General features: G+C 35.0%; 3 protein-coding genes, 1 long non-coding RNA gene and 1 other non-coding gene across 10 annotated transcripts in view; 3 read left to right on the top strand and 2 right to left on the bottom strand.

Moving 5' to 3' along the window:
* The window catches only part of LOC127837785 (uncharacterized), a 605,533-nt gene that overhangs the window by 174,291 nt on the left and 404,470 nt on the right, over positions 1–26,772 (bottom strand). The window lies entirely within an intron of this gene.
* LOC127837806 (solute carrier family 49 member 4 homolog) overlaps positions 1–26,772 on the top strand; it is a 583,680-nt gene that overhangs the window by 186,994 nt on the left and 369,914 nt on the right. The gene's annotated exons all lie outside the window — the stretch shown is intronic.
* LOC127837799 (G-protein-signaling modulator 2-like) overlaps positions 1–26,772 on the bottom strand; it is a 616,832-nt gene that overhangs the window by 240,550 nt on the left and 349,510 nt on the right. The window lies entirely within an intron of this gene.
* Positions 15,200–15,276, top strand: Trnas-uga (transfer RNA serine (anticodon UGA)). The gene has a single exon. It is a non-coding gene; the product is annotated as a tRNA-Ser (tRNA).
* The window catches only part of LOC127837831 (uncharacterized), a 22,383-nt gene continuing 21,597 nt past the window's right edge, over positions 25,987–26,772 (top strand). The window contains exon 1 of the long non-coding RNA XR_008029493.1: positions 25,987–26,199. This is a non-coding gene — a long non-coding RNA (uncharacterized LOC127837831). The remainder of the gene's footprint in view (positions 26,200–26,772) is intronic.

The raw sequence follows: 26,772 nt of genomic DNA, 5'->3' as shown, positions 1-26,772 counted from the left end.
ACGCATAGGTCGCATTTAATGAAAATTAGCATTTTCCGAAGACAAATGTATTGTTTTTTACTATAAAACTATTGAATCATTGCAAAAATCAAAACGCATGTGTGTGTCAGACATTCATTATCACATGTGTAAAACAATTACGTCCTTATAGTTACTTAATTAGCCGAAATGATCAAATAATCACCTACTTTTCAGTTTCAGTTTCGGCCGACTTTTTTTCTTCAGTTTGAACTATCCAACTCAGTTTGGATTACCGACGTACAGGGGGTGTCATAGGGAATCCATTATATACGACGTGTGCTATTAATTCTGTATCGCTTGTTTAATGGTCCACTGCCTTCACGGTATACCCGGTTTTATGACACTTATCCGGCTGTATAAACACGCACAGACGTTGAGGTAACAGACAATAATAAGGTTTCTGTAATTGTCACCTAGATTATTAATACTTAATGAAGTTATATTTATAAACATAAAGTGACGATTCTTAAGTTACAACGAATAAAGCTTCAAACGAATAAAGCTTCAATTAAAAGCCGATTTTATTTTCAACTAGTGTTTAATATTTAATTATTTTCTTGAAAATATCTCGGTTTGTTACGTGGGAAATGATTGGTATAAAACTGACCCAAACATATAAATGTAACAGCAGGCATAAAAATATACCAACAGTCATAATGTGTCACCGCTGTGATAAAATTGTTTCAGCAGTGACAAAATAGATATAACCTCGGTGACAAAATTGTTACCGCAGTAACAAATTGTCACCGCGGTAACAATTTTATCAAAGCGGTGATATCTATTTTTAGCTGTTGGCGTATTTGTACTTTTGACTCAAATGGTACAGCATATAAATGAGGCGTAATTTTCCCGACAGTTCATACACCGATGAAATGCGGAAAAATGCTGTTTTATAATTACAACTTGCAATGGTTATTATCTGTATTTTCGTTTCAAACTTTGACAAGAACGACATAAGATTTTCTTTACTTTCGATTTATTTTGCTAAGTAGTATGTAGCCTCGAGCGTATGAATTCCGTTGCTATGAGTGTCAAGCGCGCAGATTGTTGCAAAAATGCCAGTAATATGGCCGAGTTTCAGAAAGTCTGAGTTTTCTCATTTTTTACGGATTATCTATTCACTAGGTAAGTCATTTTAATAATGTTGTTAGTTTTGACTTGAAAGTTCGCATTTGATTGTGTATGGAGTAAAATAAGCAGTTTTTACGCTAAATTACTATTGTGTTTTGTTTGTAAATTGTTAACCTAATTTTAGTCATCGTTTGCATGGAGAGATAAATTCATAATACCAAATAGAAAATGAACTTTGACATAACAGTAACCAGTTTATTCTTGTAGCCATAAAAGTGGTAGTAAACAACAACTCGATTATAAAAAAGACAAATATTTCAGTGTTCGTTTTCTTAAACTTTCAAAAAGACAGAAATTTGAAAATTAAACATTTAATTCAATAATGATTTCCTCTAAAATTGTTCAAATTTTAAGAGCAAACACATATCAATATATATATATAACCAGAGTTCAGGGGGAAGATTAAAACTATATATGTATTTTAAATATTTAATTAGTTCACCATAGATCATAAACGTTATAACGTGATACTGAAGTAACTCTTTGAGGAAAGAGATTCCGCAATCTGAAAAAAATGATAATGCACTATTTAATAGAAGGCATAATACACGACTAGATAAAACATAAATGCTAGTTCAATCTAGTGGCCATATTTACATTAACATAACAGATATAGAAAAATACAATTTCAAATAAAATGCATCTTCTATAAATATAAACATTACAGAACATGCAGCATACAATTACACTACACAGAAATACATAAAACAGATAATATTTGCAATGAACATCATTACATAATCACGTACACAAATCATACAGCTCACTTACCAAAATGTGGTTCTGAATACTATCTCTTCACTCACACAATCATGTTTCGTTCGTCCATTCGTGAAACTGTAATTGGATTACGTGATACAGTGCAAACAAAGAATAGTGATAAAATGTTAAAATAGCAACTATACCGAAGTTCGAACACTACAACTTTACGTCGAAAATAAGAGAATTACACGTAGAAGAAATACGCGCAAACTGTGACAAATGAACCAAGCAATTAGACAAATACTTGAACATACCTGTTTAAGAAAGAAGATAAAACTAACGAATCTGTACGTGAAATAAATGCCTGAAGAATGCGTCTTCCCTCTCTAAACTCCGTGGTCAATATGATTTGTGCATCACTAAACTCCTCGAGGATAACTCCTCGAGGATACCTACCCAAGTTATTAACCAATCAATTTAAACTAACAACAAATTTAAACTAACAATAGAAATGATCACTCGAGGGTAAACACCGGTCTCGTATCATTTAAAGGTGGAGTGGACTCGACCGACATAATTTTTTTCTAAAGTATGGTAAAATACGATATGGTCACATACTCCCCCCTGACGTAAAATGACGTCCCGTCAATTCACTACATTACAAAGCTGACAACTAAACTAAGCTGGCAACTACATTATTTGAACTTATTACATATGTACGTATAATATTGTTAGTATTAAACTATACAACAAACTTCTTAAATAATACAAATACAAATCGACAATAGCAAAACAACTAGAAATCGTATTTCTGAATAACAAATGCTTCAAAAGACCTTGATCTCAAATGACATTGAACAAAAACACTTTACAATTTCTAATGTTTTCCTCCTGTAAAAATAACACTGGGTCCTCACAGTTAAGTTAAACAAATACAATGCATATTTCACTTACAATTAATAAAATCTTTGAACTGTATGGACTTGACATTAAACACAAATAAAATCATATCTGAATGGTAAACATAATGGTTATTTTTGCATTATAGCATTAATAATTTGATGTCCCATCTCACTGTCCATTTTAAGCAGAACTTAAGACATTATTAATGTTTCTAACGCTTGAATGTTTCGGTCAACAGGTTGAGTTTTGTACATCTGGAAATCGTCGTATCTTATGGGTGGTTTTCTATTTCTTCCAGAACGTCTCGGCATAGGTGTTGGTTTTATGCTAACCTCTTGTTCCTGAAGTTGGCCATTTTCCTCTACCTCTGGATGAAGTTCTATGTGTAACTCATGTTCTAACCCGTCATTGTCTGGTATTATTTCCCTGTGTTCCTGTATACCTGTTTCATTTTCAGTTTCACTCTCTTCTATAATCTCAGCATCTGGAGGCTTATTAACATTGATTTCATCAATATTCTTATAACCTTATTTTGGTTCCAATGTAAGATTATCTTTTTCTGAATTCTTATCTAAACCTTGATGACCTCTGCGATGTTTATGGGCGTCCGCATACCGATATGCATGTAAAGCATAGTCATAACCATCATCGTCATCATCATAAGTATCTGCATCAGATTCATCTTGGACTGATGTGATACCACTTTGTTGTTCTGTACTGTCCCTGGATGCATCCCTGACATCGTTGATAACATATTCTTTCTCACGTTCTTTCATTTCAACCATAACATTTTCATCTTGATGTTCCATCAACTACAAGTGATTGCGATGCAATGTTCTCTCTCTCAGAGTCTTCACAACTCTAACTACCTATCGTAATCTTTCTTCTGCTTTTCTTGAGATTTCTTTGTGTGTTTGATGACTATCTCATTGATCTTCACTATCTGCTTTTGTAGCTGTACAAGATATTCGTGAGTGGTCTTAGCAACAGACTCCTCTCTTGCTTTGTCAAACAGGGTGTCGATAGGCATTTTGGGCTTTCTACCGAAAAGAAGTTCCTAGGGTGAAACCCGCGTCGCTTCGTGTGGAGTACAATTATACGCGTAAACGAGGCTAGATATCTTTTCCAGTCTGCGTTCTGGTCCTCTTCCAATGTACCTAGCATGCCCAACAGTGTTCTGTTGAACCGCTCTGGTCCTGCGTTACCCTGTGGATGATAAGGGGTCGTCCTGCTCCGTTGAATACCTGTGATGCGACATAATTCACTTATTATCTTGCTTTCGAAGTTTGCTCCCTGGTCAGAATGGAGTCGAGTAGGAATGCCAAAATGTACAATAAATTCATTGTAAAGAGCTTCAGCGGTTGTTCTGGCTGTCTAATTCTTGGTTGGAATGGCTTTATCGAATTTAATGAAATGGTCTGTTATTATCAGGATATTTCTGATGTTACCTTTAGATGATTCAAGTGTGAGAAAATCCATCCAAACACGTTCAAGTGGAAAGGTAGTTGTTATGTTGACTAGTGGTGCTTTCTCGATCTTTCCTTGTCGCCTGATGCATCTATCGCATTAAGAGACCCAAGTATTCACATCTGTTGCCATTCCAGGCCAGTAATATCTTTCCTTCAGTAGCCTCAGTGTTCGCTCTTGACCATGGTGTCCTGATTGGTCATGTATCCCTTTCAATATGTCTTCTCTGTACTGAGTTGGTATGACAAGTTGTTCGACTACCTCTTCCCCATCAGTAATATTCCGAAATAAAATGCCTCTCTTTATTCGAAAGTTCTTGAACTGTTTCTTCATAGTCAAATCGTGTCCAGTCAAGTATTTATGAGGAATTTGTTAATCAATTACTGCGATACGCCATTTCTCAATCTGGGGATCTTCCCTTTGTGCTCTAGGGATTTCTCTGAGTTCTTTCTGTGCAAGTGGTTGACCATTATCTTCTGTCACCTCAAGTATATTCATGTACACTGGCAATGTTTCCATGTATGGTGTAATAATCATGTTACAAATGGCTTTCACTGTTTTATTTTCCATCTTAACCATCTCAACATCATCAGGATCCTTTAGTCTTTCATATGGATATCTTCTTCATCCGTCGGCATCCTGGTTCTTCATACCTGCTCTATAGAAGATGTCAAACGAGTATTGGCCTAGCGCTGAGACCCATCGCTGACCAGTGGCATGAAGTTTCGCAGTGGTAAGAACATAAGTCAGCGGGTTGTTGTCTGTAAGAACAGTGAAGTGTGTTGTTGCCTGGTAATCGCCGAACTTCTCTGTCACCGCTCACTTTAGCGCTAAAACTGTAATTTGAATGCGCTGTAATTTCTTTCGGAATTTTTATAGTCTTTTTAGCATTCTTCTTGGATGAAGTAGGTGGCAATAATTCATTCAAAGGCCTCACTATGTCGCTAAATCCTTTTATGAAACGACGGTAGTACCCTGCAAATGCTACAAATGACCTCAGTGCATCTGCATTAGTTGGAAAAGGCCAGTTCATCACCTTCTAAATCTTTGCCGGGTCTGTTGAAACTCCTTCTCCGCTTACGACATGACCAAGGAAACTGATACTGGGCTTGAAAAAAAACATTTTTAGGTGCTAATTTCAAGTTGTCTTCGTGTAATCTAGTCAATATAAGGTCTAATCGCTCTCGATGTTGTTAGAACGAGTCACTGAAAATAATCAAATCCTCTAAATATATTAAACATATTTGCATATGATAGTCGTCAAGTATATCTTGCATTATACGCTGGTATGTTGCTGGGTAATTCGTTAGACCAAATGGCATAGACACATATTCATAGAATCCCAAGTTGCCGACAGTAAATGCAGTTCGTTCTTTGTGAGACTCTTCAACCTCCACCTGGTGGTAACCAGACTTCATGTCTATAGTACTAAAGTACTTGGAACCGTGAAGGCAGTCGAAGATCTCTTCCATTCGTGGCAGTGCGAACGCGTCCTTAATGGTAATACTGTTCAACTGGCGGTAGTCGACGCAAAGTCGTAGTTTACCGTTCTTTTTGCGTACCAGCACAACGTTTGAAGTGTATGAAGATTAAGACGGTCTTATAACACCAGCTGCTAATAGTTGTTCAATATGGTTGCGAACTTCTTTAATCATTGACGGAGGGATGCGACGATGTCGTTGTTTGAAAGGTATATCAGAAGTTAAGTCAATCCTGTGTTTAATTATGTTACAGATGCCAATGTCAGTATCTCCTGTTGATAAAATGTCCTGATGTTTTCTTAGAATGTCAATCAATTGCTGTTTCTGATCTAGTTTCAATATATTATCTGCATCTATAGTTAAGGTCTCAATTATATTCTCTCTCTTTTCTTGAATCTTCTCAAAAACTTCATCTGTGACTGTGGCTGGTTGAATCTCACATATGATGGCATGAGGTTGAATGACAACAGGATTTGTTGTAACATTGGGCAAGTTAATCCTAACTTGTTGCCTCTTCTGCCCCGTGTATTGGATCACAGTTGGTGTTACATCAATGAGTGGAGTAGCACAATCATCACACTCCTGCATGATGGCAGTGGTGTGCGGATACTTCAACTCCTGATCAGTATATCCCACAATATCCATGGCTTGATTTGGGTAGATAATTATATTCTGTGTTGCAACACATTTCACAACTGTTAATCTATTTTTCTTCCTGCCTATCTCTCTATCTCTCACACACAAAGTCCTAAATGATAAATACCATGGATTACGTAGTGGAGCTATCTGTAAAACTTTTTCGCCATGTTTGTTGGAGCAACCTTTCATCAATTCTTGCAGTACATTGGTACCAAGTATGTTTGGAGTCCTTTCTGAATATCGGGTGTCAGGTGTTACAAAAAGAAGGCAGGGTAAAGATTTAGAGTCAGACAGTTCCTCTTTAACAGTAATATCAGTCTCGATGTATCCTTTATATGGGAGATTTTCTCCATCGGCGCATTCAATGTTCAGAATATTTCCAACTGGTTGAAGATTTGATATAGAAGAAAGATGTTCTTGTGAGACTAAGCTTACTACACTTCCGGTATCCAATAAAGCTCTAGACGTTTTATTTCCAACACTGATATTAACTTCATTTCTTTCTCCAATTAATTTGGGATCATTTTCTCGAGTGCTTGGGTTCGTTCCCCCAACACGGGCACTTAGAAGTTTGGGCAGTCTCGTTTAACGTGACCCTTTTCCTTGCAGTTGATCCTTGCAGTTGAAACAAACTAGTTGTGCAAGTATGGTAGGGCAGTTGCGTTGAAAGTGTCCATTTTTGTTACAAATAAACCATGTTGGAGAAAATGTGTTGGAGCTCAGTGGACGCGACTGTCTATAAACGCCTTAACCTCTGAAGCCTCGATTAATTCCGTGATAGCCTCCTTCTATAGAACCTCGTCCTTGGTATCTTCCTCTGAAACCACCTCGCGGTTCATATGACGGTGCATGAATATCATGTTGTCTAGGCATATGAAATTGATGAGATTGGCGCTGTTGTTGTTGCTCTTCTATTTTGCCGATCCGATCATTGAGCTGTTTCAAAAGCTTCACCGTTTCATCTTCTTGTTTTTACTTTTATTACTATATATATATATATATATATATATATATATTTTTTTTTTTTTTTTGCTAATTGTTTTAATGAAATGCAAAGCAATACCATATATTATTTCTACAATGTAAACAATAAACAGTAAACAAAGTGAAATAATAAGACATGAATAACATCTTTTCTAACTAGTTAGCCATTTTTATTACTTGTCAAATTTGAATCCCCCGGACAAGTTGAAGGTGCAGTTTGTAAAACTACATTCCAACGGAACAAACATGTCCAGTTTAATTGATTTGTTCTCCAAATCTACACTTTGCAGCTGTCTTTGATTTTGCGTTATATTTACTGACTGCTGGAGCTCATTGTTAGTCTGCGCAGATCGCGGTGGAAGGACTGCCAGGGCTTGCGACTAGTAGGATCGACGGCCTTGAACGGGAGCGCGACAGCCTTCGCGACGATCTCGTGTTCCTGAAGTCTCAAAGTATGCGGAACAACCTTGTATTCACTGGCTTACCGGAAGTGGACATAGAGACGCCTGAGGTCACGGAGTCGATACTTAGAAAGCACATTAACGAGGCTTTAAATATTGCAAAAGAAACGGCGGACACAATTAAGTTCGAGCGAGTTCATAGATCGCCGGGGGAACATTCCCGTGGGAAAGTTCGTTCAATAGTTGCTAAGTATTCATTTTTCAAAGACAAGAAAATAGTGAGACGGCAGTGGAAGCATCTCAATGGGACAGGATTTAACGTTTTTGAACAGTTTCCACCGGAAGTGGTTGCAAAACGTAGGAAGCTGCTTCCCAAGATAAAAGAGGAAAGAGCAAAAGGCAAGCGATCGTAGATCGCGTATAACACCCTGTACGTCGATGGGCGACCAGTGCGCGACTAGGGACACGACGGGGGAGAAATTGACATTATTTCGTGGAATGTAAAAGTTGTTCTTAGAGATTGCAAGAAAAGTAATCCTTCCTTTGTATATATTTAAACTGATCATGATATATGTTTTTGTATGAATCTTGGACGAATAGCACTAGTGTTATTGATTTGAGAAGTTATATCTTATAACTTTTTTAGAAAAGTTCAGCATAGACAATCTCGCAGAAATAACGGTGGCATTGTAATATATATTAAAGAAGAATTAGCTTATGGTGTTGTTATTGTAAAAAAAATCATTATGATACAATTGTTTGGTTAAAACTAGACCACAAATTTTTTCATACCTCCGAAGATTTTTTATATTTGTGCAACTTATATCTGGGGACATGACTCTCCAGTATATAACACATTTAATGTGGACTTATTTGAAATTTGAGAAGATGATATCTCTTATTATTCTGAATTTGGTAAAGTTTTTTTTGCTGGCGATCTCAATAGTAGAGTTGGTAATAAATGTGATTATATCGTACATGATAGAATGAATAATGTTAATGATGATGTAGATTACTACCCAGGCAACGCCTCTGTTAGGGCCTCAGTAGATAGTTAATTGAATACTCATGGAGTAAAATTACTAGATTTATGTGAATCCACATGTATGCGTATTGTTAATGTACTGATTGTATTCGCCAATAAAATTTTCTGTCTGTCTGTTAATGGTAGAGTTGGGAATAGCTGTAAGCTAACTTTTTATTCAACTAACGGTACTTCTGTCACCGATTATTTATTGGCAAATGAATATAGCTTTACAAGTATTTCAGATTCTACCGTGCATGATTTTAACGTATTTAGTGATAACGCCCCATTACAATGCTCATTATTATGTAATAACGCATCGTCTGAGTATAAGTCTTACACCGATGTTAAATATAAGTGGAACGATGCGGCACGTATCCAATTCCGTTCAGGAAGTATTTTAATGCTACCTGTATTTAATTCTATTGTAAACAATATTGATTGTTCAAGTAGAACGTCAATTAATAACATTTTAAATAGATTTACTGAAACAATCCGCAGTGTTGCTGACCCGTTATTCTCTAAAACATGTGTTTACAAAACAAATCCTAGTTTCCGTGCAAATAGCGGTGTAAAGAATGCTGATTGGTTTGATCACGAATGCATTAATGTACAACATTTGTACATTGACGCTTTATGTATTTTTAACGCAGGTAAATCAGATATAAACAGAGAGCGTTTATGCACAAGTAAGAGGTATTATAAAGGCTTAATCCGCAAGAAGAAAGCCTGTTGCTATCGGCAAAAAATGTTGGAGATTGAAAATTTAAGACAACACAAACCAAGAGATTTTGGGGAATTTTTCAAATAAAAAAAAATCCATAAAAAATAAAATATCACTAGAAGAATTTACACAATTTTTCGAAAAGCTTAGTAACAATGAGTCTGATATTTGTAATTATGAAGCAGAAGATTTGTGTTTAAATAATAATTTTAGCTTAAAATTCTGTATTCCCAGAACTTGACGTACCTATATCTGTTGAAGAAGTTAACAATGGAATAAAACATTAAAAACGTAATAAATCGTCCGGTCTTGATTGTATTTTGAATGAATATTTTATTGAATGCAGTGATATAGTGTCAGCACATGTGTGCGATGTTTTTAACGGTATGCTTGTATCGGGCTTTTTCCCCGATAAATGGACACAAAGCGTTATAATCCCTTTGCATAAAAAGATGCTGTTAATGATGTTAATAACTATAGAGGGGTTATTTTAATTAGTTGCTTTTCAAAATTATTTACTACGATCCTAAACAAGCGCATTGAAACGTTTTGCAACGAAAACACCATTATTTCGGATGCGCAGTTCGGATTTAGGAAAGAATATTCAACTGTTGATGATAGTTGTATCTTAATGTAGATTGTTCACAATTATTTAAATGAAAATAAACGTTTGTATGTTATATACGTCGATATGTTAAAGTGTTTTGATAGTATATACCGCAATGCATTATGATTGAACATGTTTAAGTCTGGTATACAAGGAAAATAGCTTCGAATAGTGAAGGATATGTATGCGAATGTAAAGTCGCGTGTAATATCATGTTTATCTTATTCAGATTATTTTCGTTATGCTGTGGGACTGAGGAATGATGAAGTTATGTCGCCAATTTTGTTTTCTTTATTTGTTGAAGGTCTTGAACTGTACCTACAAGACAACATTAACTCTGGTTTGAGTATAGATGATATTACGATGATTTTACTATTTTTTGCTGATGACAAGGCCATTTTAGGCAAGTCACCTGCTGAAGTCAAGTAATATTTAGATAGATGGTATTTATACTGCAAATCTTGGGGTTTAAATGTTAACACTGCTAAACGAAAATGATCGTGTTTCGGAAGAGATTAGGTTTAAAATAAAATGAAAAATGAGCATAAAATAGTAATGATATTGAAGTTGATGATAACTTAAACTATTTAGGCACAGTACTAAACTATACTGGAAGTTTTAAATTAAACTAAGAACATTTGGTTGGTAAAGCCCTTACAGCCATGAATACATTGTTGATAAAATGTCATGATTTCGATATTAAACCAAAAATATTATGTTAGTTGTTTGACTCCTTTGTGGGTTCCATATTAAATTATTCCGCAGAAGTATGGGGTTTTAACAAGTCAGATGACATTGAACGCATACGCAATATTTTAAACTCAGCGGAATTAAAGGATTGTCTACATGTAGAGAAGTATATATACAGGTGTTTTTCATCGCTTTAACCCGTCGCTTGAGTTTTATACTTGCGAGGGAACATGAACATTTAATTGAAAAAAGGTACGACGGGTAAATAGTATACACGTAGTCCGGTTGTCGGTCGCACAGGGTATATACATTTGCTAACTTTCCAAGTTAAGTAACTCGTGTAAAAACTATAGGATAGTTAAGTAGCAGTTATTTCCCCTCAATAGGCTGCGTATGTTCATGTATGGAAAAGTATTGATTTAGTGTGGTTACGGTTTTGATGAATGCATTTAATTTTATTAGTATTGTTATTATTGTGTTTAATTTTAAATCGATACATCATTGTTAATTGTTCATGTGGAGCAATTACTTTGTTGTATGCGCGTATATGAAACATATTGTGTGTTAGCTGTTTTGTTAGTGTGTGTTGCTTGTGAAAATGTCATACTCCATATATGTGCGAAAATTTGTGATATGTGAAACTTAACACATTGATCAACCAATGCATAAGATTTTCTAGTAAGTTATTTAATGGTGATTAAATTATGTTTTGTGTGTGAAATATGGCAGAAAGAATAGTGAACATGAATTGAGACTTATTTGCGGGAACGCCGTGATAGCTGAATTAGAAATTCGAGAACATGAGGGCTGTATAAATGATAGAGCAAATGAAAGGTCGGATTTAGATACGATTGATGGGTACTTTCATGAACAACCTTTGCAAAGTCTTAGTGACATGGAGAGGCGAATTTTTTTTCAGAAATACTTAAAACAAGTGCCGAAAGTAACTTTGAGTTTTTAGATGACCGTTATGAGAAATTTTGAACAGACATTTATTGAACTACGAGCTGATTGTACATTCAATGAAAACGACACTTTACGTAGTAGGTTCAGTGAACATGGAATTAGGGACAATTCCCTCATTAATGATGGGAGATGGAAGGAAGAAATGATGGTTAGTGAAACCGAATTGAAAGTTAAGATAGAAACAGTGATAGATTAAAACAGTACACGAAACATAGCTCGAATATGAGGACAGTAAAACAAGCATTAGTGCAGATTTAAGATACAATAATGCAGAATTAAAACACATTCAACATGAACAAGAGGAAATAATGAGTCGGTCTAGTCGATATGAGCATGAACGTTTGCAATGTAAAAGATTGAACATAGAAGAGGACAGAATGCATAGATTAATGTTGGAAAGAAAACAAAGAATAGATTATGATATGAAATTGAAAAGGAAAATGCGGGCACTTAAAAGTAGAGTACATCCGAATTACGCGATTGTTTAGGCAGTACGAAATTCCCTACAGGATGAAACCAAGCAAGTCCTCTTAACATTTATCCAGCAGCAACCACAGAAGACATATTGAAGAAATTGAATGAGATATACGGTAATGTAAAAACAGCCGATAGAGTAGTTCATGACTTCCACTCAGCAAAGCAGAAGGAAGGTAAACCGTGCTTAACATGGGGAGAAAGAGTAGAGACACTGTTTCAACAGGCCGAAGAAAAAAGTAAAATCAATGAGAATAAAAGAGACAGGACATTAAAGGATATTCTTTCGAGGGGAATACGATCTGACAAGCTGAGGATGGCCACACGCGTGTATTATGAGAGTTCAGACACGTGTGAATGTCTTCGGATGAAAGCTTGAGCTGAAGAAGAAGAATATGGCGAAGAACCTTGCATAAAAGACACCCAGAAAAAACATGAAGTGACCTTAAATCAACACAGAGATTACATTATAATGAATGGACTTTTACATAAACTTAACATAATGGAAATCGAACTTAAAGAGCTTAGAAATCAGAACAAACAGCCACAACGTAGTAACTACACTGGTTATTATAGACAAACTTACCGAGCTGAATATAGAGGATTTAGAGGAAGATTAAGAGGCGGAAATAGAACTGGAACAAGGGACAGTTCAGCAAGCGAAAGAAGAGAAGACGCAACAGGTGGAATTCAAAGAGGAACCGAAAACAAAGAAAATAATTTAAACGGGGGGCACGAGGAAAGCATAGAAGTAAACAGCCCCGAAGAAGAAATAGTACACTTGCGAGACAAATTAGTCGGTACATCGAATGAAGGATCTATTGAAATTGAAGGGCTGCTAGTGAACGCATTGATAGATACAGGATCAACGATAAGTACTCTCTCTGAAGGTTTTTCCTGTCAATGGAAAACAAACGAGAACTTACGAGTTTCATTTTGGATGCATTTGAACTAAGAACAAGATAAATATTGATGCAAAGCATCAAAGGGCGTCGGGAATTTTAGTGTAAAAGGCACTCAATGAAGTTACATGGAACGATTTTTTTTTTCTACTGTAAATATTAATATATTGGCCGATTATTTAAAAAAAAAATAGAAAAAGATACTGGTATAACCATTATCTATGATTTTGTGATATAACCCCCAAACAACCATTACCTATGATGTTGTGTTATAACTCCCAAATAAACATTATCTATGATTTTGTGTTGCAACCCCCAAATAGTTCATAGTTCATTTTATTAACATTGGTTTCCTTTTTTACTGGCATCCGTGTGCAGTTTTCATTAATGGAACAGAACTGTGTAGGTTTTAAAAAATCTGCTTCATCTTGTTAGCGTAATTTCATATTTTTCTCAACTTCAAGGGGAGATGGTTCTGAACGTATTTTTACGTTGCTCATTTACGATAGGGGTTGAGTACTCATTGATATGAAAACACTGTAAAAGTTTTAATGTGTTTACGAACCCCCCCCCCCACACCCGCTCACACATATATTTAATGTGCATAATAAAAACAAAAAATGGTTCCAACAAAACAGCATATTTATTTAACTTAAAATGTCTACATCAAAACAAAAAGTTAACATAGAACACAAATAAAATAATTTGATTTTACTGAGGCTCGAACCTTGGGCCTCTCACATGTGAAGCGAGCGTGTAACCACTACACTACGGAACCGCTTGAAAAATTAGCTTCTAACTAAGATATAACTATGCTATTAATAGTCGGTTTAAATGTAAACCCGGAAGTTTAAACGCTGGATATTGAGCGGGGTTAAAGGTCCATACACAAGGGTCCATACCACTGGCAAGATACGGGTCAGGCCTGCGGCCTTCTATATGTGGTTCTTATAAAAAAAACTTTAGGAGGACTTGATAGTAATGAGACTGGGTTGCTGTGATGGTGCTCCTCATTGATAAGCGGCTGCTTCTTTTATCAAGACTCATTATTACAATAAATAATACGTGTCGCGCTTCGCGCTCTATAGCGCCTTTATTAGTAACTAGGTGGTTGCTAGGATAGTGGAACAAAGAAGTTTTGTTTTTATACAAAACCAGAAAGTTTCACCGGTTCGCGTATTTGCCCAGTCCCTGTGATCTTTTATTATTGCCCAGTCCCTGTGATCAGTTATTAATTAAAAGAATTAGCTTTGCATTATTGCCAATAAATGTTGTAGTGAATGTAATAGGCACAAATGCAGTACTTGTTTACACCAATTTACACAAAAAATCACCACTATGCAAGATATTCTGACAAAAAAATATATACATTGATCCGTAAAATAACTTCTCCACCCATAAGCGAAACAAACGTATTACATACTAGTCGCCGCAATTCAGTGCGACGCCAATAACAGGTGCCAGTGGACATAAAATACCGTAAATGAGACATAGCGAAACAAGCGTGCGATTGCCAGATACCGAAATGCAACCGTTGATTTTTCTTCTTTTGATAGTGAAAGACACACCATACAATACGAAAATACCATCACTTGTAGGAATGAACATTATACGAAAATGTTGTATCCGTTGTAAGAGCAAAGGGCATGAGAATATACCAAAGGAATGGAATTTGGCATTCGGGAGTTTTAATGTGTCCAAGTATTGGAACAGTCAAGCTTACTAAAGATTCATCCTTTAACCAATGGAATTCAAAACGATAACAGGCATTGTAAGAATGTCACTGTCTGAACTTGGTCACGTTAGGGGAGAAGTTGTGTGGCGGCCCGGTTAGCTCAGTCGGGAGAGCACTCGCCCTGTAAACAAGGTGTCCCGGGTTCGAGTCCCGGACTTGCCGTACAATATTCTCATCCTGTAACATTTGGCGCCCAACGTGGGGCCAAGGCGTTACCTGGGTTTACTCCTACGGAGGCCCATGGTTAATTATATAACAGCCAGAATCCCTGTATTCGAGGAAGAATACATATTCAAGTGAGGTGAATGTCACGGTCTGAACTTGGTCACATTAGGGGAGAAGTTGTGTGGCGGCCCGGTTAGCTCAGTCGGGAGAGCACCCGCCCTGAAAGCGAGGTGTCCCGGGTTCGAGTCCCGGACTTGCCGCACAATTTTCTCACCTGTGACAAGAAGTATGGGTTGCTTAGCGGTTTACGTTTGACAATTTATATAGACTATTCCCTTGAAAATATGGAGGAATAGGTTTCAAGTACATATTTTAAAGTTCTCAAGTGTCAATATTTGTCTCCAGTGTAAATAATGGCCTTAAATTAGTTAACCAAACATGGCTAAAATTTATATTTATATTTATTTAACTGAGTTTTGTTGGAATGTGGAAGCTATGTTTGAAAGCTAAATAGCATATTTCTCTTTAGTACACTTATAGCACATACATTATATTGCTATGTTGATTTTTTCAGTTGATAACACATCTAAATAATTAAAGTGGCAATTATGTACCTCCAAATATTCTGTGGTCCAATTATGACGGGTAGTACAATCCCTGGGGATACTTGTGTGAATTTTTGGTCCAGTGCATTTCTTGGTATCATTGTGTAGGGGAATGACGGAAGTTCAATTTTAGTGAGGGTGAACATTATTCAGTTCTAAAACTCTTCAATAGGCCCACAATTGAAATTACCCTCCCCAGTGTATCCCTTGAGGTCATAATGAATTGATTACATGACTGGTCTGTCAAACTCTTTGTGTGACTGTAGTGTCTGGTAATTTGAAATATATTTACATCAATTAAATTGCGTTCTAATCTTATCATTACTGCCAAAACACTTGAAGCCTTGGACTGAATGTAATTGTTGCAATATGATAATATCCATATTAAAATTCTACAATGATCAATTTTAGTGTCTGCAAATAAAATTATCTTGGGGGAAATATTAAATCCTCTGGTAATCAGCAATTTAAGGGATTGTTCACACAATGTTATGTTTTTTGTTGATGCTACTGTAGGAGGCTACACTGTCTGTCCTTTAGTCAGAGTGGGTGTCTGAGGGATTTGTGTCCGAAATTCTAGTAGGCTCTGTATCTTTTACAGTATAATGGGGATTTAAATATAAATTTGTATTATATTCCGCATGACCAGATAATGAGTTGCAAAAATATCACATGCTTCTAGGTTAAATGTCAAGGTTATAGTTCAAGTTCAAAGGTCATACATGTCTTGAAGGATGAAGAAACATTACTCTTACACTCCTTGACCAGGCAATGTGCCACTAATAAATCCCATGATAGAAGGTGAAAGGTCACAATTCAACGTCATAGGTCGTGAGTTTTCAGTTCTTCTTTTATATTGAATTGTCAGTGTTCTTTTCATTCAAATTTGGGTCCGGTTTTCGGACCCATTCCCAATGGGAAAAAAAATATATTGTTCCCAAATGGGAGGTAAAAACTCCCAATGGAAAAAATATTTTTTTAGATCAAATTATTTTGTTAATCTCCCATCCATATAAGTTCAACCTTAGTAAATAAAATACTGGATGCACTTGTTTCTCCAATTTTGAAGCATTTTTAGCAAAACAATAACAACACTATTTCCCAATTTTAGTCAAAACACCCGAATTTTCCCAATCCAAAGGGACCAGGCCCCATTCCCAAGACGGTGTAAAAAACACTGGGACGACAAGTAATGCATATGCATTAAGCCCTGTTTACCCAAAATGAAGCTTTAATTATCTTTTCTTTAATGATTTGAAAAATAAGAAAAAAGTGATAATAACTTCAAAGTAACCTCGCTGACAAGGCAATTAAACAAAATCAATTTTAAATCAAATAAGCAACCAATCAGTTCTAAATTTTTACCTAGTGGCATTCTTTAGTAAACATCTTAAAGGGACCTTTTCTCAGTTTGTCATTAAATGTTTAATATTGATAAATGTAAACATTGAATCTTAAAAGCTCCGTTACAAAAACAAGAATAAAATTAAAGAAACAAAAAGGTTACCCTCAACTGGGCTCGAACCACTGACCCCTGAAATAAAAGTATATCGTTTAGATCACTCGGCCATACAATGAGAGATGTATTTTATAGTTTATATAAGCAATCCTCGTAGTATGAAACAATTTAACGACAACAACAGAACTCTCCAAATTATTAAATCGTTTAATTTTGTCAATTTACCAAAACGTGAAAAGGTCTCTTTAATGCATTCAGACTTGCAAATTAAATGAGTTTAATATACTGTCAGATCTTACATCACGAATAACTTCAGGTTTAGGGGTTGCCTGTTAGCCTGGGGCCAGCAGATTTAAGCCCAACTCAATTTCAAAAGTTGGTTACAGTTGGGCTAAAAAGCAGGGCAACTGTCTTTTTCAAAGCTTGAATAACTCAATCCAATTAAACATAGATTACAAATTGGCGACTATTTATCAATTAGGCCTTGGAAATGATTCAATTCCGGCTCACAACAAGACATGATGCATTAAAAGTCTGTCATGTTAGCAAAATTGTTGCTTAATAATTTAAAGAAAATATATAAAGTATTAGATACGCATAGCACAACATTTACATGATTATTGGCTTGTTATTTTTTAGCAAGGCAACCGAAATTCTAAAGATGGTTGCCAGTGCAGCAACCAATCGCGAAAAAATGACATATTGTTGTTATTTCGTCTAAGGTATACCTATAACATAAATTTGAAGATAAACAGTACACACAAATCTCGATCTGTGCATTAAGACACACTCTTTATAAATGTAATTGGGTTGTGTTTATTTCAAACTTGCAATATAAAAAGGTATAACATAATTTTGAAAACTGAGTTGCATCTAAGATTATGCAATAGCGAACAACATCAGTGCCTTCAGCGCTTTGATTCTTACACAATATAGCCAGTTGAAAACCAGCATGCACTTACTACAAAATGGTAAATATTAGGTGAAAACCACTTTATGTATCCTTTATTAATCTTCCCTTAATTAAATTATGCTTCATGTGTTATTTCATACTAGAATTATTGGGTTAAATAGATATCCCTGATGACCACTGTGCATGCCAGTCACATGCAAATCTGCTGCACTGGGAGCACGCCACTGTGCTAACAGCTGGGAATGTATAGCTTCTGGGCATCTGTTCTCAATTATAAAATATGGCAATTACACCATAGAAAAAACCTGTTATAAATGCATGCTATATGAGCTTCTTAAGATTATTGAGCTAACTAAAACATACAGTACTGAGATCATTATACATGAACTAATTTAGCATATAGTATTTAAACAATGTGAATAACATTCAGGGCTTTATTCAGCTGATTTTATAGTTATTATTCGGTAATGTTCTTAATGGCAAAAGACATATTTTTTCCTAACATCAGTACAAATTGGATAGTTTTATTTTCAAAAGTTTAGAAGCATAAGTTAAGAAGATGAATATTTTGTTCTGTGTATAAAAAAATACTGCTAAGTTGAAATATCGTTTAACAGATTGGTTTTCAATATCTCATTCTATTTAACAACAATGAACCCAAAAAATAATTAATTATCACAATCAATTTGTTAACACAATGTGCTTTCTTAGCTAATTTAATAAATGAACAACTAAATATGGATGAAATTACTGACAAAAAATATACATATTGAAGTAAAAATCTTAATACTGTGTCCTATTTGGATGCGAACCCATTCCTTCAGACTCCACTCCATTGAAAGATGTTCCTGCCTTGACACTACCATGATCAGAAGTGTGCATGCAGAACTTTATATACATTTCGTCCATTAACCCTTTCCATCTCAGAAGCAAAGTGAATATGGCTATGTGCAAACAGCATAAAACCAGAACAGCCTATGAGTAACTCGCAGTCTGTTCAGGTTTTATGCTGTTTGCTTCTCATCAGTATCTTAGTGTTGACAATGAAGCCTTTTATCCTTTAATTAAGTAAGAAAGGTATTTAATTAAATATAACTTTCTAAGGGACTACAAATGCGTGAAAATACGTATCTAAGTGGTAAAGGGTGAACTCTCTGAATGCCCACAACCCGTCAACATTATAATATACTAAAATAAGTTATGTTACTGATAATTTTATTCATGCAAAAATGGACTTATAACCCTATAAAGTAATATTCACTTCTCATAATTTATAAAATATTGATGTTAAACACCAAATTTTTAAAAAAGAACAAACAAGTGCTGAGAAAGGGCTCACATATTAAAATCCTAACTTGATCACTGAATTGCGCATATTCCATTCTTGTCATGCTAAATATATGTCTGTAATATATGGAAACACACTGTAGTAAAATAATGCAGACATCACATATGTTAAATTAAAGGGGCATACCGTATTTCCTTTTATAAAGTCCAAATTGTATTAACATTAAACCACTTGGAACAAATATACTTGATTGATAAAATTGTTAAGAAACGCCGAAAACGTCAACATGGTCCCAGCCACTTGACCAATATTAAGATTGTCAACATAATACTTTCATTCGATCCGGGGGCATACAAACTGAATACTGTTCATCATACAAATAAGCCCAAACTTTAATGAGTAGGAAATTACATAAACACAAGGAAAAGGTTTGTATTTTATTAGTCGTTAACCTCAATATCATAGATAAGCAATTTCTTGCCTGAGTTACGTGTAATTTGAAGCAATTTCAATAACTCAATAATAATCACAACCAATATAACTTTTTAAGTTGTTTTATTAATCATGGCTTTTTTTCCCTTCGTTGGGACTTGCCGTGGACGGACAAATTACAATTTTGACACGGATAATTCACAAGTCTTACAAGGCCGCGATATTGTACAAAAACGGCCGTTTTAAACTGTTAAAGGCTCGGACCCCCACCACCGGGAGGGGGGTACCCCCTTCCATACCCACACCATCCGTCGCCCCAATGTCAATTTGCTTCCGACGCCCCTGTAAATATCCATAGAACAGTAAATAAAAAAAAGATTTTTGACAATTTACTGAGATTAAACAAAATATCAAATAGTTTGTTCTGGTGGTCATATGGTAACAGACACTACAATGTCTACACATTTAACTGACTATTGTTTATGCTATCAAAGAGCATATGAAATCATTTTAAAAGCTAATTTGTTGAGTTTAAACCATGTCTGAAGTTATTGCTGTTTTTACTTTTATTCAAATGGTGGCATTTAATCATTTCCAAATGCTTATGAATGGATCAATGAAGACACATGCGCTGTATGCTTTACACTGTATTTATTTACATTCTTATACTTAAATTAGTAGCGGGCACGGAAGAAAGAAAAATGGATGTGTTTTTGTTGTTGTTTAATGGAAGCAAAGATAAATCAAGCAAAAAAAGAAAAGATATTATAAGACTAGGCTTAGCTGCATGAAGGTTAATCAAAAGAACGGAGTCAAAGGACATTTTAGTGTTTGCTTTTGAACAGAAATCAGATGGAAATACATTAATATTGAAAGCCAGGTAAATTTGGCCTGGAAGAGATGACCGTTTACAATAATCAAATGACAATAGATGTGATCTTGTTTAGTGCTCAAGCTTCAGAGATATTATTGAAAGTGGTCATCTCAGAGACAACTTTAGGGGAAATACTAATTAAAGCATAAAATTCTCTGTGATAATCTTAAAAGCTATGGTAACAATGGGTTATAGATACATCAACGATTTTTTACTTTGCAAAATTATCAACATCTTTTTGACAATAAAAAAAATCCCTTCGTTTATCTATTCGTTTCCCAAAATCAGAATGTCTGCACACAAACAATTTACTCAGAATAGTCATTGTCGATCACTGTCTATAAAAACTGTCAGTTTGAATTGTTTATTGTCACGTCACATTTCAATTGTAATAATTTAATATTCACCCTCTGCATACCACAGAAGGAAGTTTTTAATACCAAGTCATGCCCTCACACTTTACCCACTGTTTAAGAGCTGTAATAGTTCTTCTAAACTAGGAAGATTATAGACAACTGGTATATTGTTTGTGAGAAGTGTTCAATCAAAACTAAGTTATGTCAGAAGCATAGAGAAAATAAGAACAATACCATCATTTGTAGTATGCACTTGAATAAGTATTTTTTCTGTTTTCATATGAAAACCCCTTTCTGGTCAACAAGTTTGTTTTCAAAAGATGCATTTTGTATACTTACTATTGTATTATTATGATGAAAATACTTTGTCAATTTTATAGTGTATGTAAGCAAAAAGAAAAGAAATTCCATTTAAGAGTTTTAATCAAACGACTTGGAACGCAAAGGACCCCAGTCTATTAACAAAATCGTTCAATAAAAACCCTGTTCACAGTGCTCTGTCATAGCTTACACACAGGTACCTAGCAAGAGTCCATATTAGATCAAATGAGAACAACTTGCTTACAGTAAGCTTTTGTGATTACATTTTGCCCATGTTAATCATCGTCCCTGCATTGTCCGTTGTCAAAATGTACATTGTTAACACTCGAGAGAATATATTTATTTTCAATATATACGAAACATTGTAAGAAATCGGTCTAAATGACAATTGGGTAAATAACAAAACTGCGTTCAAAAACAAGGTTGCTTTGTCAAATTAAATAAAAAGTTTCTGAACTTTTCAGCAGTTACATGTTTACCCAATCCTCACGAAACTTGATCGGAACGCTTTTTCTAATGGTATATCTGCTGAGTTTGAAAACGGTTCATGTCTACTGAAAAATATGCGTGCCAGTGGGCTAAGACATTTTCCTAATGTGGGTGTTATGAAACTTTGTGAACTATCTAGAAATCAAATGATTTACCAAATCATAATAAAACATTGTGCCCATGCTATTTCAACTTAATTCAAAATTGCTTCAGTCCGTTCCAAAAGACGACTTAAGGTGAAAGTAGTTTAGGAAAAGATTATATAGAGGTCATTCTTGTTGATCGTTCGGCTCGTCCGAAGTTTTAAAAGGTTTTTTGAAATAATCGCCTGGGTTGTAAAAGTGGCCCTCCCTGAGGGTTTCTTGCCTTATATGTTTGGAGCTAACACTGTAAAAATGTCTTCTCTGAAACCGCAAGGCCAAGAGGTTTGGTTTTGGCATGTATCATTTTATTCAGGTCATCTACCAAGTTCTTTTTTTATATATCGTCCCTTGGGTAAAAACTGGCCACCCCAATGATGAAGAAATGTATGAAGACTTACATATTTAAAAAAAGAGTTCTCTCAAAACGTTAGAGCAGGGAATTAGTTTTTGTTTAACATCGTACTTTGGTCCTGTAACAACTATGTTAAAAGCATCCCTCTTGGCTTATAATTAACCCCGCCATATGCGTTACTTGTTTAATTATAATGTTAAGTGAAATCTTGAATTATACAAAAAATCTCGATTCGCGAGATCAAAATGTCTGCACCTTTGAACATCCGAAAAATATTCAACTCATCATTCTGCCTAAACACATCGACAAACTATTATTCTTTTTTTTTTGGTTTCTTGTCGCAGTGCTTGCAAGTAGTGATAGTGGAAACTCTCGAACTCTGAATCAACCCGATCTTGGTCGTTGTTTTTTTAATAGAAACTTTCGCTTTTAAAATATCTTTTGCTAAACAGTGTGCAATCACTATAAACAATCATCACAATACCCGTAATTGTTTACACAATGCACGTTTGACGGTCCCAATGCACTGAAGATGGGAACGACTGTGAATCAGTTGTGCGTACATAACCCCATGCCACAAGCAATCGATAATGTCAGTCAGGCTTTGTTGCAGATTCTTGTCTTTGTTTTATTATGTAAATATTTATGGGGAAAATGTATAAAGCAATGGGCTGTAACGACCAATCCCAAAGATCAACAAGCAAGCATATAAAAGCATTATAAAAAATAATATTTTTTAAACTTACAATAATTAACTTAAATATTAATGGCATTTACCAAAAAATTATGCAATAAAAAAAACAAATGACAACAAATATTGAACAGAAGTCACTTCGAACTTCGATTTGAAACCAAACATGAAAGACGATTTATCAATTTATGGTTGTCGTGGGTTACTACCCCCTAAAAATATGGTATATAAAAAGTGTCATAATTATTTGACACATGAAGTATGATCGCATTCTTTAATTTCAGAAGAAGGGAGTTCAAAGAACTCCTTACTCAGAAAATAGTTAGTGTCGAACACTGTAAATTATGTGTGAGTCTTATAAATTAGACTTGTATTTATTTTGATCGAGTACGTTGTTGACACATAGAAATGATGAAATCATTGCTACATGCATATACGCGTACTAAAATGCGCGAAAACACAATTTACCCATATTTATTTATGTGTTCATTAAAAGATAAAATAATGTTTTATATTAATATTATTTTTTTTATATAATGAATTATCAGTACGTTTATTTTACTCGTCAATTTACTACATTTGTGTATTCCAAATATACACTGAACTACATGTATACTTGAACTTACGCGGTTAATTCATTAACCTAATTATAAAGACTGCTCCAATATTAATTCACATGTTGTATAACATTGGTTTTCAATAAAATACTTAATTTCTGTCACAAAACATTTCACAGATTATTGATATCGCATTATGGCTTTCAAATTGAAGATCAATTCAGGGTTTCCATCATTTACGCTAATTATTACAAAAAAAATAACAATACAATCTATTCCAATGCCGATGTTGAAGTAGTGTGATATAGTTCTTTATTCATGTATTGTGTTTAGTATTCATTTTAGAAGTTCTGACTTATTGTTTTAATGAAAACATGACTTACCTGACTAATTGAAAATATTTTCCATATCAGTAACCAGCGCTGTTGCCAACCAGTGAATGCACATGCGAAAAAACCCGATTGGAAACAATAACAATCATCTTGTCTTTAAATTTATGGTATCTTTTCTTAATAAAAGCAGCACATCCTCAGTGAAACACAATTGTGTCGGGATATGTTTTAAGTGGAATTAAAAAAAATATACAATACAACCAATCCTTTCAGATATTCGATTAACGAAAACAACTCACAGACAGCTTACTGAGTCAGAAACGCAGTCACGAAGATGCTTAGTTTAAACAAATAAATATATCAACTTACATATTAATTCGTCATAACCAATCAATTAATAATCAATTATTTTAAATGATTCAACTAGACAGTAGTAAACAGTAACAGTAACACTTATAACTAACACGTTTTAATTATAAGACGATCGTCCCACAATTCGCGAAAATAGGTTGACCTTTTTAAAACAATAATTATATGGTTAGAATTATCAGTGACTAAAATAAAATTTTAATGAATTCTCATGTCATTATAGGTATCCTGACAAAAACTAGGGGGTGGACAAAAACCCTCCCATGAAAATACGGGACAGGACAAAACCCATCCCATAAAAAGCGGGGGAGGACAAAATCCCGCTTAATATCCGCTGAAACAATCTAATAAGCGGTATAATCGGTTAAATCGGTTACGAACGCTTACTTTTTAGTGATTTTTTACCGATTAAACGAGGAACACAATCGGTATCGCTACTGTAATCAACTTGTTATTTGGAGATTATTGCAGCATGTGTTTTTATTTTATATTTATATAAGCTCGCCTTTTATGAAACTCGTTATGATACTAAAACGTTAGGTCTTGAACAAACTTGTTAACACTATCTAGACCTGATAAATTGGTTAATGTCGAAGATACTTTGGACAAATAATAAGCCATATTTGAATGTGGGATAAGTTGGGTAAAACTAGGTCACCAGATAAAACGTTAAATACATATTTCTTTCTCAATGTGTTTATGCTTTATAGTTCTTCTTTTTCATTTACATTATTTCTTTTTTATTAAATTTATACTATTCAACTGTAAAATGGAACAAAAATCGACTTCCCTGTGTAAGATTTCATGTGAACCTTTTAATCGTTTAATGACTTAAAATCATGGGTGCTGTTTCAATGTTTATTTCTTAAATTCAGTCGCAGTTTATTGACAATAAATAATCGTGCAATTAATGATGACTTAAAACGGGCATTTTCGTTCATTATATAATAAAGATCGTTCAACACTCCGTGTAAGTTTAGTTTGAAATAACATCGCAATAAAATATAAATTAGTTGAATGTAAATAACCTTTCTCACGTGTCACGTCATGGCTAATTAATTAAGCGAAGTGTTTGGGTTTCTTACACAATTATCATGTGTCACTATTTCAAGTACGGAATACCGTTAGTGCCATTGTGGTTACACATTAAAATCCAGAGGAAAACAATGCGATAGTGATATAGTACGATGGCGACAATGCGATAGTACGATGGCGACAACGCGATAGTACGATGGCGACAATGCGACAACGCGATAGTACGATGGCGACAATGCGATAATACGATGACGACAGTGCGACAAGACGATGGCGACAGTGCGATAGTACGATGGCGACAATGCGATAGTGCGATAACACGATGATGACAGTGCGACAATACGATGGCGACAGTGCGATAGTACGATGGCGAAAATGCGATAGTGCGATGATACGATGACGACAGTACGACAATACGATGGCGACAGTGCGAAAATACGTTGGCGACAATGCGAAAATACGATGACGACAGTACGACAACGCGATAGTACGATGGCGAAAATGCCATAGTACGATAGCGACAATGCAACGATACAATGGCGACAGTACGATACGACTATCGCAATGTCGCCATCGTACTATCGCGCTGTCGCATTGTCGCCATCGTACTATCGCATTGTCGCCATCTTACTATCGCACTATCGAATAGTCGCCCTCTGGATTTGAATGTGTTACCACGATGGCCATAACGGTATTCCGTATTCAAGCATTCTTAGACATCACAAGATACACTGATAAAGCCAACTATCGTCTATGCCGCACTACACACTCGGGTTTAAGATGTGCAATTTCCTTCAGTTGGATTATATTTTTAGTGGTTTATCTGTGGAAGCTTAAGTATTTAAATATCCTTGATTATATTTGATTCGTATTACAATGTGATAAACTGCCGATAATTTCGTCATGTCGATTTTAACCATCACTGCTTTACTTCTATGGACTATGATATCAAATGTATCTTCACAAGGTAAGCATGAATTTGTCATGTAACAGCTTATAACATATCGTTTATTCTTATGAGTTTATTCTTATGATGGAAATACATAAGGGGATATTTCAATAATATGTATATGCAATGTTAAGATGAAGTTTGAGAATTTAATAATACATTTTTGGGAGATATTTGCATAAACTAAGACCTGATTTAAAATTTATTTCAAGTGAGAAAACAAATACGTTTCCACCAAGGGTGGGTTATAATTGGGTTCAATAAAATTAAAAGATAAAAGAATCGAAGAACATTATACTTAACAATGAGTTCAGGGTCAGCATATAGACACGAGATTAATAGTACCCACACATGGTCATCGAAACAGCACAGATGAAAGGGTCACCGAAAAGCCTTATTTGCAAAGGATACACAAGGGATTACTCTATACCAATATAAATTGATTAGATTTTAGTGCATTTGGCAAGCAAGTAAATACATGAATAGATTGTTCCTTCTAGAACATTCTAATAAGTCAACCAATCCGTAATAAGCCCGGACCTTGGTGACCAATGGAAATTACAAGTAGGTTTTATGTTAATGAACATGGGG

Source organism: Dreissena polymorpha, chromosome 7 (assembly GCF_020536995.1).
Source record: "Dreissena polymorpha isolate Duluth1 chromosome 7, UMN_Dpol_1.0, whole genome shotgun sequence".
NCBI classification, from domain to species: Eukaryota; Metazoa; Mollusca; class Bivalvia; order Myida; family Dreissenidae; genus Dreissena; species Dreissena polymorpha.
The sequence above is the reverse complement of the archived record's forward strand: the minus strand, read 5'-3'. Positions and strand labels throughout refer to the sequence as shown.